We start from the raw sequence: 15862 nt of genomic DNA on the forward strand, positions 1-15862 counted from the left end.
GACCATTACACGTTGCAGAGTCACAAACATCTATCTTTAGACCCAAAAAGAAATCTGACTCCTTCACCATCTATAGAAGTCCAAATTATATTTTCTCATCCTACCCATACTTCAAGGGTAAGGCCATTTTATACAGGGTATATTTAAGCCTCAGTGGTCTAAACATGCAGAAGAGTTTGCAACTTTCCAGTCAACCAGGATTTGCTCCTACAAATCTTTCCATACCAATAGTCTTCACTACCACACCTTCTTCCAAAAATCTCCACTGACTGAGAGGCAGAGACTCTCAGCAGCCTGGCTTTGCTGATCTTATTTCTGGCAGTAACAATAGGTAATAAGAAAGATTCCTCCTGGGGCCTTTTCTAGAAGTATTTTCTCTCCCAGCTTCCCAATGGAGGAGGAAAACACAAAGAAGATCATCTGCAGGGAGCGACAGCTTCTGTTTGTCACATCAAACATCCCAGACTCTATCCCTGGCCTCTGGAGGGAATCATTCACATGGAGATTAGCCAAAAGGATTAGCATGCAGCGGGATTATCCACACACACAGCTCAGTCAACTAATAAACCAGCACCTTAATGCATTTTCTGCCTTTTAACCTCTCTGTTTCCAGGCTTCTGATACTCATCCATTTAAGCATCACCATATTTTAGGAGATGCCGAATACACAATTGATGAAGATAGGTTTGTGGCTCATCTGCATGTCTGAGCCATTTCTCATCAGCCACAAGATGTCAGTGTTGCTGAATGTTATTATTCTTACCTGAGAAGAAGCATCTATAGATGTTGCTGAGGGCGGCTGTCAACACTGGGCTTTATTCAGTAAGTCTAACAAAAAACCCAAGAAATAACACACAACCAAGGATGATTAAAATCTGCATGGCAAAGAGCAATTTCATATTAACCATAATGAGTAAAATTTAAACTGCCACCTTCTCCTAATGTAAGCCAAAACTAACATGCAAATCCTCGTGTCTTTTCACAAGTCTCAACTCATGCAACACTTAAGCTTGGTAGACAGATCCCGCACAGTAACATCACTTGGAAAGGAGTAACGAGAGGTGACACCAGAGCTGTTTCTTCATGAAGAAATTATTCCACCCCACCAGAAATGAAGCTGTCCAGGAACTCTGACTCTACTAACCCTCACTAAATATGGTATCTGAAATCAAAGAACATGCTAATAGCTATCTCCCCATTTTACTCTTGCTATGCACTTCTGCATCCCTCTGTCTCTGGCAGCAAACACTGACCACATGGTTCCATCACGGAGATCTTTCCATGCCCAGACTTGTTTCCTCTCTGTATCACTTCCCCAATTGCATGAGCACACGTTTTTGTAAGACCAAACTACAAATTAGTTTACTGGACTATCTGGTTTTAAAACACCCTTTCCTCTTCCCAACCCTTCCCAAAAGGCCAAGGTCAGGCAGAAGGGGAACTTTTGAACCAATATTGTTGTAGATTCAATGTATTGTGAAACTGCACCTCGGATTTCCTCTGCAGACTGACCAACCGGTATGTCGATTATTTTTCTGCTTCCTTCTTAGTTGCAGGAGATTTACTTCACCAAACACTGACTTGACTTCCACTTCTAAGTATAGCAGAGCATGGGTACAATTAGCATGAGAATTCCTGTTTACATTATTTGCTACCATTCATGTCCTCTGAACTTGTTTACTTTTGAAATCGCAGGAAGCATGACTTTGGTGGGAATGGAGGCAGGACTATTGACCATGAAAAAAATCAGATGAATAGAGATAGATGAATTTATACACACTTACAGTTATAAAAATACGCAATGGAAGTATGGTTATTTGAGTGGTGAAGTTAAGTAGACAGTTTAATATATTTGATCCATCTATACTTCTTTTCAAAAATATGAATATATCTCCCAATAGCAAATCCAAATTATTTCCGTTATGGGGAGCATATTTAGGGGAAAAAGAAGATTCTACCTAATTCTTACAACCTTTCCCCAGCTGCCTTCCCTGCCTCTCTTCTTCTCCCCAAAACACAACCCATTCTTTGAAAAATACTGCCATAGACAAAGCAACAAAAATAAACCTCAGGGAAAGTCTTTCCAAATCTTCCTTCCATTTGTGCTGAACACCTCAACTAGGAAAATCCATTCCCAGTTTAATAAAAATCATTCTTCCTAAAGACAACTCCTGACAGATCCTCCCTGTTGCATTAAACAGTCTGGTTGTAGTGAGCATAAATCCCTGTATTTGTCTCTGTCCCATCTTTGCACTGTGTCGAAGGCACCATCTTCTCTGCTGGAGTCAGAGATTCTGTTTGCTTGACACTGTCCTGCCTCCCCTGTTAGTGACAGCAGGCACAAACGTGCCAATATTCACAGGTCTAAAGTGGCTGGCGTGCCTGGCTGCTGTGCAGAGGTGCAGGCTGACTCCTCGCTGTGTGCACAGTGACCATTTGTCTGCACTTTCTGGCTGCTTGGAAATCTGGTAGATTAATGCCCGAAGTGGTAGAGTTGGCAGGAGCACAGTGGAGAGATTCTCAGAAAAGCTTGACGGTTTCTGTTGAACCAGCTTGCCTCATTAAAAAGTTGCATTTGCCGGGGTCATCTCAGGATGAGGATGACTGGGATTTTCTTTTTTTTTTTTTTTTTCCCGGGGTCCCACTCAGTTAAGGATGTTTTCATGCAAATTCTAAAATTTCCAAGCTATTTACCAAAACTACGTAGGCTTGCTGAGACTCTGCACTACAAACCCTCGGGGAGATGGACGTTAGTTTTTAATATAATTCCTGGAAAAGTTAAAGAGGTGACTGAAGCAGGGTTATTTGATCCAGCTCATACGTACGTAGCGGGCTAGCTTAGCTAAACAAGGTATTGTGCTTCAAATAACTAGAGCAGTCTAAGAGGTAAAGGTTGGGACGGCATGGGAAAGGATTTCATCAGCCCAAAATTAATAAAGACAGGGATGGAAATATAAGACTTAGAAACTAGAGAGTGGAGGAGTATCTAATTTCAGGCACTCTAGTGTAAAGGTGAAACAGCCTCATTAATGTGCACTCTGGCAAAAGCAAGTTCTGGCACCAGAGCCCTGCCCTAAGGATATGCCTTTTTCACCTGCTTTTGTTTTTCCTCCCCCCTAACAAACTAGGGATTTTGCTGGTGGGAGGTAGGGCAAGGCATAATCCTGGGGCAATTTTTTAAATTTTCTTTTTTGAGTGGGGACTTAGAGAAAGAAAAATACAGTTCTTATTTTAAATTATAAAAGGGCAAACTTCAACTGTATTGCTTAATTCAGTTTCACATGCAATAACCTTTCAAATGGTGCTTGAAAGTCAAGTCAAATTTCAATATAAATGATATTGCCAGGTTAACATTAACGTATGAGACACTGCCCTTTATGTTTCGCTATCATCCCTTTGAATGTGTTGAACAGTAATTTTAATAGAATCATAAAAATCTTCAATTTCCTCTGTAGATTTAACCAATGCCAAGAGCAGTAAAAGAGTTATGCTTCTGTCTCATTTGTAAGGTTTGCGATTATTTTAACATCTCAGTTTTTGAAGGTCTTGAGTACTTAGATCCTAAGCCTGTTACCTCTTCGCTTAGAAATACCTTCCCAGTAAGAACTGCTCAAACTGTTTTGTCCTTACTTGCTTCTTCTAACAAGGATGTTAGAATTGGAAGCTACAAGTGGAAAAAAAATGGGACGTATGGAAATATCCTGACTCCAATGTGCTTCGTAATTTGCCTTCAGTGAATATTCAGTGCTGTGAATTAAAGAAGGGCACAGGAAAGTTATTTAAATATGTATCAGATGCTGATACATGGTCGGGTTTTAACATGAGAAATTTAAGCCCGCAAAGTTATTTCTTGAGAAACATTCAAATGACAGAAAAAAGTGGGGAGAGCAAAGATGCAATCTCAGCTTAAACTACAGCCTTTCATCACACAGTTCTGTTGCTACAAGAGGGAAAACATGTCACTGCAAGAACCACAGGGGCAAAAAGGGTGCAGGAAGGCTGCTGGAGAAGTGTCACCCCACACCCACAGAGACTAATTTTGGTGACCCCGGCACCCCATCGCCAATGCAGCCACCTCTCTCTGGTACAAACGACTGTGCGAAGGGATGGAAATCAGTCCGTGCCAGCTGAGAGCCAGGGATGCAGCCGCTTCTGTACTGGATGAACTAGCAATGGTGGATCAGGTGTGAAGAGCCTGACTCATCCTTTCCCGCAATGCAGCAGACTTGGCCATGAGCGAGCGCTTTGTCTCCCCAGCCAAACGCAACCCTCGCACAGCACTGACGGGCATCCAGAGTCTGCCATACCACCCTGCCTTCCCACAGCCGGTGCTTCCCAGCCTTCCCGCTCCACAAATCAGCTGCTCCAGAGGTAGTTGTAGGTTTTGAGCAGCCACCTCATTCATGCTTTTCTTGCCCGGTTTGAAAGAGGAATCACTTGTACCGGCTGAGTGCCTTTAGAAATGATAAATGCTGCACAAAGGAATATAGATTTCCATTTTTTAATTATTCTGCATTCAGGCTGTGAGCAAAACGTGACTGCTCGGACAGAGGCAGCTTGATTAGCACTTCATAATTCACAAATATGTGGATTTACTTTAAAAAAAATTTTGGTTGGTTTTTTCTTGCCTTGACATCTCTGTGGAAAAGCTTTCATCAAAAGCTGCTCTGCTGTTTCTTAAGGAGAAATATTGTTTTGGCCATGTGAAAAGACAAAAATGAAATATTCCAGCTCACCCTGATGTTTCTGGAGCTTGAAATATGACAGGAGCATCATTTCAGGGATAGGAGAAGCATTTTGCTGCTATTATGAATATTTGCCCAAACTTGGCCAAAACAACCACTTCATCTTACACAGTTTCAGTCAACTTGTTAAAGTTTAAAAGTACAACTTCCAAAAAACTATGGAAGTGTAACTCCAGTCCCACTATGCAGGCGCAGGACTGGAGTTCCTCAGGCTTCTGCCAGATATTACGAGCTGCCCTCACAAAATGGGTTTATTAGGCATTAAGCCATACATTTCACATATATTACAAGGCAAGTCTTTCATAGATGACCACTGACAGCATCTTGTTTTTTCGGATGCCTTACTACAGACACCAGCTGTATGATTTCCATGTATCTTTGCTATGAACACATAAAGCACTATAAAATACTAAAGGCTCTGAAATAGAATATCATAACCATCTTATCCTGGTGCCTTTTTGACACAGAAGTGTCTGGCGCCATTCAGTACCTGTACGATCAATCTAATAATGCCTCTTTACATGGCCATTGTGAATAGAAATGTGGTAGTTTGGGGTAATTGTTAAGATAATGAAAAGGACAGAAGGAAGTCTAGGTTGAAAATAATAATGCCGTATTAGTTACTAAACAAAGGCAGAGGCCATACTTAATAATGGGACAAAAATACATATGATCAAATTATCTGAGAGTTCAGCATGATGCAAAAGAATCAGTGTAAAGCTGAAATTTAAAAAAAAATCTTTAATTATGGTATTTCTTAACCTTAAGCACTTGATTTACCCTTAACATTCACAGAGTATAGGATTTTTTCTTGTACTCATCTATTAGCTATGCAATGCACCCTCTCTAAATTCACAGCATTTTGATCTAAAACAGCCTGAATATTTGGAAATGATTTACTGCATGCCTACTGATTGACCTCTTTTCTAATTATGGACTGATATTTTAATTTCTTAAGAATTTCCTTTAATGTTTCACAAGATAAACAATGATTTTGTACGTTCGCATATCCTTACATTAGCATCAGCTATATCCAATATTACCCTGGGTTTATATTTAGTGGAAAATGTCCTGAGACTTTACACTTTAAGCATCAGTCATGCCATGAGACTAATCTATGAGAACAATCTGGATTATCCTTTTTTTCAGAAGGCCACATGTATAATGTCAGTAGGACATAACGCTTTGAGTCCAGAAAATGCTTAAGTGTGTTTCTGAATTGGGGCCTGGATATCATATCAGTTATGGTTATCTGCAAGTTACATTTCAATATCCAGCTTTTCAGGCTGTGTGTTTTTGTAGTTGCAACTTTCCACCTCCCCCGCACTGATTTAAGTGATGTTATTCTTGGCTAATAGTAATTGTGAGAAAATTGAATTCCATCTGTTTCCACCAAAAGCAGAAAATAGAATGTGAGAATCAATAGAAGACTGCACTTGTTATACACATTTGTCACAATCAGTGACTTTGCTAAGGAAACATGTCTGCAGGTATGATTTGCAAAATAAATAGCAAGTCACAGCATCTGATCACCAGCTGGCTGATTTAAAAGTCAGAGTCTCTTCTGACAGCTATGGATCATGAACTTTCAGACGTTGAACAGCCCCTCCAGACTCGTTCAAGGGGAAAGATGTCTTTCACCGTACAAATGGACGGATGAGAATTTTAATAAAAGTATAGGTCTGGCTGTGCATTCATCATCAAAATTTTAGGTTTACATCTGGTAGTTTCTCCATCTTAGATGATCACTTTCTCATATTCATGCTGAGTATTCCATATCCGCTCTAATTTCATATGTACTTACAGTGCATCACCAGAGATTTCTGTATGACTAATATCAGCATCATTTCAGGTTTTCTCCCTAGTTAATGTTGTCAGAATTGAAATCTCTGTGGCTCCCCTTGGCTGAGCTGTCTCATTCATGGTCATGACCAAACCACAGAGGCACACAGCTCTTTAATAAGTCCTAGCAAGCCTGTGCTTCATGTACAGGCACAACACCACTCTTTCTTCAAATCCATTTTCTATCCACCTGGTAGGACATACCAGTGTCTTATCTGCCTGTTTTTATCACAGCCATAAGCTAGGTGGATCATTTCAGGAGTCCTTCAGCAAGATCCGCTTGATTCCTTCCCAGAGTATTGTGTGTTTATTGGGTACTTCATCACAGTTTGCAACACCTTTGCTTAATTCTGCTACAGTCTGTGTAATACAGCATATTTTTGCCGATGGTGCTGTGACACAGCCAGTGTCAGCTCATGAGTTCTTGTTGTGTCAACAAAACCCAGTTTAGTGGCGGTAGCAGAGCATGTCCTCCAGGCACCACCTCCCTACCTGAGTGGGCAGCACACCTTCCTCAGCCTGGTCCATCCCCAAATAAAGCACAGCTCAGGGGTGCAGGAATGTAGGACCTGTCCTTCCGTCAGACTGGTTGCTCTGTAGCTTGGGATCTCCTCAGCACTGTGCAAACCTTGCCTTCAGATCAGTGGCACAGGATGAAGCTGGGCTTACCTACACCCACAGCCACCAGAAGGAGGACCAAGGCTACCCCAGTCATGTTAGCCAAGAGTTCCTCCCAGGAATAACAAGCATAGCTCATTAATTTAAAAGGTGTTCTGGGGGTTCCTCAGTCCTTATGAGATTTACAATCAGGTAACTAGACCGTTTTTCATAAAATGTGGATGCTCAACCTTAAAAGCTCAAGTGCCTTGAGCTTCAAAGTTAATGCCTGTTGTTTGCCAAAATACATAGGAAAAAGGTGTGTTTGACTGCTGCACAGCAACAGTAAAAAGAAAAGTCGTTAAAAAGAAGCATTGTTGGATGAATAATGCCATTATGTTAGTTAACAATACGCCTTCATCTGGAACTCTGTTTGCCATACCTGAGCTTGAATTTTAGCAGAGCGTACATGCAGTAAAACCCGTCAAGTCCAAAGTGGTTAATTACAATGTTCAGCAGCCTAGAAAGACTCCCATAGGCAGAGAGATTTAAGGCAGTATAACAGCCTTCAATTTAGAGGGAAGCAAGAAAAAGGTGACAGAACAGAGGTGTGTAACATAAAGAACAACTTGGGAAAAATAGGGTAAAATTGGGTGTTTAGTTTTTCCTAGAGGCTTCCCTATAGGTCAATGCTGTTATAACATAAAATTCTTAAATGAGTCAAAGAAATATTTTCTACAGTGCCTAACTGCTATGAAAATGTTGGAGGAAACAAGGAGTCAACAGCTTTAAAAGAGGGCAGACTCTTAAATTTATATCTGCAGTTATCTTAACTGAAATAAAACATATGGAGATCCATCTGTAGCAGGGTACAGAACAAAAGCCAGTTGCTGAACCCCAAGCTCCATATGATATGGTTTTATCATATCAGCTGACAGTAAGGTGAAGCTCTTATAATACCATAATAATAAGCCATAGTTCCATAGTACAGCAAGTGCCATATGTAAACAATTTTTTCCAAGTCTTACTTTCAAAATTCAGGGGTTTTATGAATGTTAGTAACATATACAGTACTATAATATTCATAGAGGTTACAGAGAGAATTGCACGTCTTATTCCTCTCCCAGCCTATGCAGAGTCTCTCTGCCTTTTCCAGCAGGAAATGGCCAGCTTAGGAATGGGGACAGCATGTGGCTCCAGTCAAACTGAACATAATGGGAAATGGAAAATACTGAATGGGGCAAAAGTTCATGAGTTTGGTGCCAGTAATTGGATACTTCTAAGCTTGTTTGGGTTTTGTTGTGGGTTTTTTTTAAAGGAAAAAAAAAAACGGTGAAATAAATCATATCTGGGAGGAAAATTAAGCTCTCTGAGGATGAAAGCATGAGTCAACTGAAGAGCCAAGATCTGAAGGTAAAAGCTGCAGCAGACCCATATCCTCCATTAATCAAGCAGATACAGAGAGATTCACCATACTGACCAGCTGGTTATCTGCATCCTGTCTACAGAGGCAAGATGTCCCGACCACATGTGCCCTAGCACAGTCTGAACTGTAAATCAAACCCTACAAAAATGATAACCAACATCTATCTTGAGAACAACAACCCAACCCAGGACTCTCAAGCTGAACATGTGAGCCTCTACAGCCGGACGGAAAGGTAAGTGTCAAAGCAGGGCTGAAACAAAGCCACATCCTCTGTGTATTAGGCACAGAAGGGAAACCTAGTATACATATATATATATAGATGTATGCATGCACATAGATGCTGAGCAGTGAATTACGCCTACAACATTCTGAGCCCAAGAATAGCAAAGTTTGAAAGGGCTGGCATTTTCTCAGATGAGGTTTCATTGCCTGCCAGTTACCCATCTATACATATTCTTACTACTGCAGGTTCATATTAATGCCATTTAAAAAAATATATTAAAGATAGAAAGTTCCTGCCCTTTGTTTAAAAAGTGTTGTGAGAGCAGTTTTGAATCATCCTGGTTTTAAAGACTTGGAGTCTATTCATCTCACATGACTTCCTGAGTTTTGAAACTTTTAGGTGTGCTCAGGTATGACTTCCAGGTCACTTCTCATGACTGGAATGAGCAGAAGCCAACCCGAGTTTTAGAAACTGATGTTTTCATTAAATGAACTGCTCACAAGAGCTAAAGTTTCAAGAATGGTCATTATTAATGCAAGATTCATAACCAGAAACATTTCTTAGCAATACTTCATCAGATTAAGTTATTTTAATCACTTTGATACTGTCAAACGTAGCTTTCAGTGCAGCTTGCTGGAGACCCAGCTTGTGCATACAAACGCACCACCCTATCTGTTAGACTTTCTGCTATTTCCCCACAAACACAAACAATTTCACCCACTGAAGGTCTAGCAAGGCTGTGTCTTCTGTTTCATTTCTGTGCTAGCCCAAACCAAGATAATCACAGGAAAGGAATTAATCTCCTCATCATCCCTGTCTTTCACATGTACATACACACACACATCTTTCCATCCAGAAGGAAAAACAGTTTCCCCTTCTCTGTCCAGGTAATGCTTTTTCCCCTTCTCTGTCCAGGTAATGCTTGATTCTTTTTTTACTAACATTTGCTTCCAGCTGCCTGGATTCCCAGTCCAGTTTGTAGAGATAGTTAGCCTTTCTGACTGCAGGCACGTAAGTTCCCAGCATTCGCTTGAGCAAAGCTCTGATGGTCTGATTGTGAATTGTGTGTGATTCTGTCATTTGGATGCTGGAACTGACCTGCTAGTAAAAAAAGCCTTATATTGAGCCAAGAAGCATCCAGAGGAGCCACCAGATTAGATAGATAGATAGATAGATAGATAGATAGATAGATAGATAGATAGATAGATAGATAGATAGATAGATAGATGAGAGATTAAATTATATACATATAACTAAACGATGTATATCTATTGATATTAAAAGCATCCCAAAATGGGTGTGTGCTGGTTTACAAGGTACTCCAAAACAGTTTTATTCTGGCCCAGTAAAGACGAGTACTGACTTGGCACCCGTGATAGCCATGGTCCAGTCTCTCAAGCTGAATTAATTAACAAGCTGTGCTCTAGAAATGTTAATTATAAAAATATTATTGCCACCACAAGCAGTGCAGTGGGATGGTTGATAGACCTCACAGCTACATTAAACAAGACCAGTAAAGATAAAGAAATGTGATCCAGGAGGCTGAATATTCTTAACTATAATGGGACAGGTTGTTGGTGTAGATAGGTGAGGGTTTGGCTCTCAGCATCTTTCAAAAGCTTCATGCAACAGATTGCACTTGCAAACTGTTGTCGGCGGTACTGCCCACCATGCCACAAGCTGAACAGACTTTGTGTGATGTGAATCTCCTTGCATGAGAAGCCCTGCTTGCTCTGAGAAATCACCTCTCAAGGGACACTCTGCTACTTGTTTCTTCTTCAGCACATGTAAAGGAAACAATTCACAAATCTAACACTAATACTGAATTTCAGCTGTATATAAACAAGATATCAGTGACGTTCAGCACATCTCTGAAGGTTCATGCTGCAGTGTGTGGGTGTCCTGAGCAAAGCAGCTCTGTCTTTGAGTAATTTGTGAAGAACAAAACTGGTTCCAGCTCGTTCTTGCAAGAGCATCACAGCACACAGCTTAGCCACAAAACAACATTTCCTGTGATATTTATCAGCCAAGTAATCTGCAAAAATCCCTGAATTTCAAGGGGAAAGTGTGGCAGATTGTTTGTTAAATGCAAGTTACTAAAAGTGGTAAATTACTTTTTTTTACTACCTCTCCCTGATACATGCAGCTGAACACACAAATCACTAAGTTCACTGGAAGTCTGGAAAAACTCACAGTTCCGGAGTTAATCATTAATATTGTGGGGTTACAAAGAGGTATTTTTAAGATTGCCACAGCATGTGGGAAATTCCCATGTGCATTCCCTGCAGGTTTTCAAGAAATAGCCTTTTCTATTTGGCTCAGATACTTTTGTAATTGTTTACATAAATTGAATATGAAGTATCAAGGTCAGATATTTTCCAGAAAGCCAATGAAAACAATTTACTATTCTGTTGTATGAGAAAACACCAGAACAATTCCAGCATTAGCCAACTTCCTTTTCTTTCTTTTGCTTTATGCAATATTACACTATATGACAGAAAACATTGAAACTCTGCTTACTTAAAACTGTGCAATCTGTTGGATGCAGAAATCCCAAACTGAGAGACATAGCAACAAGTTTAACCTCACATACCCAAAGCAATGCTATTCCCCTTCATTTTATTTTACAGATACTCAGCACAACCTGCAGTATCAGCTCAGTTCCCATCAAAAGCTCTGGGAATCTAAACAATTATATTCATACAATTACAATTGCTTATTTTTGAAGGGATTGCTGTCTCCTAGTTAACATTACCAGTGGAGAGGATAGCCAACAACAACCTCTTTTTTTCCTCTCAAATTAATAAAGTTCCTACCAAATCAAACTATTATCTGCTGACATTTTTTCCAAAAAAAACTTCACTCAGATGATGATGTTTGGGCTGCCTAACCCCAAGGGCTTTGGAGGCTTTTTTTGAGAGCTATGTAACTGGAAAAGACATCTAGTCCTTCAGCTGCTTTGGGAAGAGAAACCCTTTTCCATTCTAACCCTACTCAACTCGGGTAGAAACCTACTGTAAAACACCCTGGCTGTGACCCTTAGTGGGTGTTTCACCAGAGTCAGTGGAGGTTTCCGGGTTAAAATAGCGTAATACAAGCCAAAAATGTCAGTATTTTTTCCAGGAGGGGAGAATCCTCATGACCAAACCCCGTAATACACACATCACCAATTTTGTAGAGCTGTTTAGCTGAAGTTTGCAGCATAGCTGGCTCTCCTGACCTCCTCCCATGCTCAGAGGCTCACACTGGGAAGTCACTTCTGTAGATGCACTGCTTGAGAAATTTCAGTTGACATAGACAGTTGGAGACCAACAGACCAGTAAACAGTATTTCTAAGAATTATACATCTTTGAGAATGGTGCCATTATGTATTTTTATCATCTTTCTTTCACCTCCTCTTCCCATTTAAAATTTAGCACTCCTAAGTGTACCAGAATCCAGCAAAAATGTTGAAGCTTCTCTAGTCTGTACTGCCTATCCAAACAAACATCAGATCAGATCCAAGACTGGCCATTTACTAAAAACTGTTTTAACAAAGGGTCCTGAAAATCCTTTCTGCAATGAGCAATGCACCCCCTTTGCAAAACAAATATCAGGATGAGAAAATGCAGCCAGTGAAACATAGGTTTAGGCCAATGCTTTCAGGAAGAACACAGATCAATTAGTCTGAGTCCAGAGGAAAACAACAATGAGGGAAGGTTTAATCTCCATAAATCATGAGGGAAGATTAAAAGGGTGGGATTTGTTTAGTCTAGAAAGGAGAAAACTTAGAGGAATCATGATAGCAGTCTCCAAACAGATGGACTTGTAGCTGTAGAAGAAAGGAAATGACCATCCCCTGTGCTCCTGGGAGCCCGGAAAGAAGCAACAGTGTTATGCTGGCTTCGAGGGGGACATGAGCAAGGCAGTAGGAAAGAAGTTTCTAACATTAAGCAGTGATAAGCCCTGAAAGCATTTCCTAGAGAGGTTGCAGGACCTCTGTCACTGGAGATTTTCGAAAGCATGTGAGGCAAACATATGCCAGGATTAGTTAGTGTGAAGCCAACCCCACCTGGGTGAGGAGATGGACTGGGTGACCTCCCAAGAGTTCTCCCAGCCCTATTTTCAATTATTCTGTTCTTCCTTTCTTAAGATGTGTGGAGCAGTGTGTAATTGCTTGTCACAACCTGTTTATAAAAAGCAATTGTTTTACAAAATTCCAATAGGATAACCCAAGATGACACATTAGAAGCAAATGCTGAATCTTACCTTATTTCTTTACACAACTGCCTTGACACCACAGACTCTGTTGTCCAGTCCTGGTTTTTTCCTCTGGCTGTCACAGGTTGGCTCCAAGATTTTTAAGAGCACATTCAGAAACTCTGGTAAAAAATAAGTCTCTGTCTCAAATAATAAATAAAAACAAAATTCCAGATGTATTTAGGAATAGAAAACATGGGTAACTAATTCTGTAATTGATGGTAAGACATCAGGAAGGAAAGGCACACAGACCAGGATATATCCTCCAGTCATATACTTCACTCCAAGACAAGCAAATTCACAAATGAATTCAGCAATTTGGTTTTGATGCACCAAAAACATCTCTGGAAAGAACATGGGTATACTGCTCATACATACTCCCCTTCCAGCATTCTCACTAATTCAGGTTCAAAACTACTGAGGTACATATGTTTTTAACTCTGTTCCACTGGGAACCAAGTAGCTAAGCATCACCATAGAGCTGATCTCAGATTTATACAAGTCAAATGTTACCCTGAAGAGCAACCCAAGGTTGGCTGGCCATGGCAGGGCCCACCTAAGGACTCCAAGTGTTGTCTGCCCCCAGTTGTGATCATACAGATGTTCTCTGAGCATGCTTTACCTAAGAGCAAACAAATCCACCCCATAGCTCAACATTTCATGCAGGCCTGGAGCACTTGGTAAAAGGTCAGAAAACCACAACAAAAACATTTCAGAATGTTTTTCATTATTTCCTCCCACCTAAAAATGTTCCCCTGTTTTTGAGGCTGTGATCTTTTCAGAAACTTGCACAGATTAAAATCTTTCTTATTACAGGTCCACATCTCTTTTTTTTTTTAATCACCTCCCTCATTTTTCAGGAATTCAGCTGGCAATTCAAATAGTTTATTTTTGAGTTATTAAGTTATTGTACAATGTCTACTAAAAACATCTGAGACAACCATGCTGTTGTTTGGGCTGACTGTCTGAATTATGTCCCTTTTCCTTTCTTTTTAAAGGGTTTTGCTCCTTCAAAACTCCATTTAGATTTCTTGTGATTGTTTGGACATGTGTTGCGTCCTGCAGACACTGCTCTCATTTACCGGCTTTGGAAGATCAAAGAATCATTCCAGCCTTTGAAGCTCACCACTTTAAAATCTACCTTCCAAATTACTGGAAGAGTTTTTTTTCAACATCCTGGTTTCCTATGCTACCTTTATAAGCTTCGCCCCCCGACCCACAGGAGCTCAATGCCTACCTTAATCTCACCATCGATTAAAAGCAGTTGATGAAATGTGGTGCCTGTTCCTCTGCTCAGTCACAGAAATCATCCTGATGGAACCCTGAAATGCAAAATCAGGTTGGGGAAAGAAGAGCTTATTCAGGCTGTAGCACAGAACACTCTGCAGCACCATCTCTATATGCCATGGTGCCTCCATAACCTCCTTATCCACTAGAAAACTTTGAATGGTGCCACAAAGGTTTCTGAAGGAGAGTGTTTTGATTCCAGGGACATGGAGATAAACAGGTGGAAATGCAGTTTGCCACACTGATTGTCTGCTCAGTGTCAACTCCAAGTAGAAGTCTCTTGCAAAGCTCAGTCTCAGACGTCCTGCATGATAATTGATCTTACGGTGTATTTTTTACCTTGGTGCAACCCCTCATGGTGGGACTCTTTCTCAGCCTGAGTGGTGACACAGGCTCACGTTTAGCCATCCATAACTTTAATGTAGCCTGTGAATCAATGTGTGTTTCTGCTGGTTTAAGTGGACTGCTATTTAAACCTTTTGTTCCTTTTTTTTAATCATAATATCAGAATAACAATGGGAATCTTTTAAATAAATGAAAGGATATGTTCTGATCGTAACTCATTAACTCTAGAGTGAAAAGCGCTACTATCCAATAATCCTAATCACAAGCAATAACTTCTTTCTCCTTGGAAGGGAGAATTTCAATTCACTGCAAATTCAAAGCAATTTAACAATAAGACCAACTGAGGGAACAAGAGAAGAGCCGCATCTATTTAGACAACATAAAGCAGTGCTTGCTTTACAACAGTGTTTTGTGACTGACTGAACAACTGGGAAAACTCGCCAGGGCTGCTTTTTGAAGGAAAAAATGGATATACGTAAATTCATTTGGGCATAACAAGCCAATAGTGATTGCAAGAGCAACACAATTATCTGCCTTCAAAAGACAATACAGAAGGCACATTTCTTTATTCATGTGATGCCATTAAAAATAAATAAACAAAGTGAAAAAGGCACGTGGGCTGCAGTATTATCCCACCACGAAAGACTCACTTCTAGAGAGACCTTCTGCAAGGGCAGGAGCCCCCCAGGCTCTGCTGCAGAGGACACAGCCCCACGCTGCTGGGAAAAGCTCTTCCACAGAATAATTAGACAACAAAACCAACTGTGAAAAGCTTTGGGAGTCTGAGTCCCCCGTCCTCATCCTTCACAGTAAATAAAGGGTAAGTGATTGCCTTCGTATGAAAACAAGCTTCCCCTCCACATCAGAGAATGGCAAAGGGAATTACAGAAACCTCCAAATTCGTACAGTGCTGTGGCAAGGCGAGCCTGGAGGATTACGAGAGAGTAATTACTCTCCGCAATAGTTTCTCTTTGTGCTGCTTTGCTCTAAGGATGCTGTACAGTTTGCTCTCCTCTCAGTTCCCAGGGCAAATTACCTCACGCAGCCTGTGAGCCATCTCATCAAACAGTTTTGGGATACCCTGGAACAAAGTGATTCAAGGCTTAGGTCTGCTAGGAACCTGGAGATGTGTAACCTGAGGCGTCTGTAAGTCTTCAT

The 15862-nt window shown here is 40.6% G+C and overlaps 1 long non-coding RNA gene across 3 annotated transcripts in view; it reads right to left on the reverse strand.

The window, feature by feature from the left end:
* The window catches only part of LOC141942066 (uncharacterized), a 29567-nt gene extending 28228 nt beyond the window's left edge, over window positions 1-1339 (reverse strand). For all 3 annotated transcript variants that reach the window (XR_012628509.1, XR_012628508.1, XR_012628510.1), the window contains exons 1-2: window positions 1254-1339; window positions 764-828 (exon numbers count right to left, since the gene is read on the reverse strand). This is a non-coding gene — a long non-coding RNA (uncharacterized LOC141942066). The remainder of the gene's footprint in view (window positions 1-763; window positions 829-1253) is intronic.
* Between the last annotated feature and the right edge of the window lie 14523 nt (window positions 1340-15862).

This window comes from Strix uralensis, chromosome 4 (assembly GCF_047716275.1).
Source record: "Strix uralensis isolate ZFMK-TIS-50842 chromosome 4, bStrUra1, whole genome shotgun sequence".
Taxonomy (NCBI): Eukaryota; Metazoa; Chordata; class Aves; order Strigiformes; family Strigidae; genus Strix; species Strix uralensis.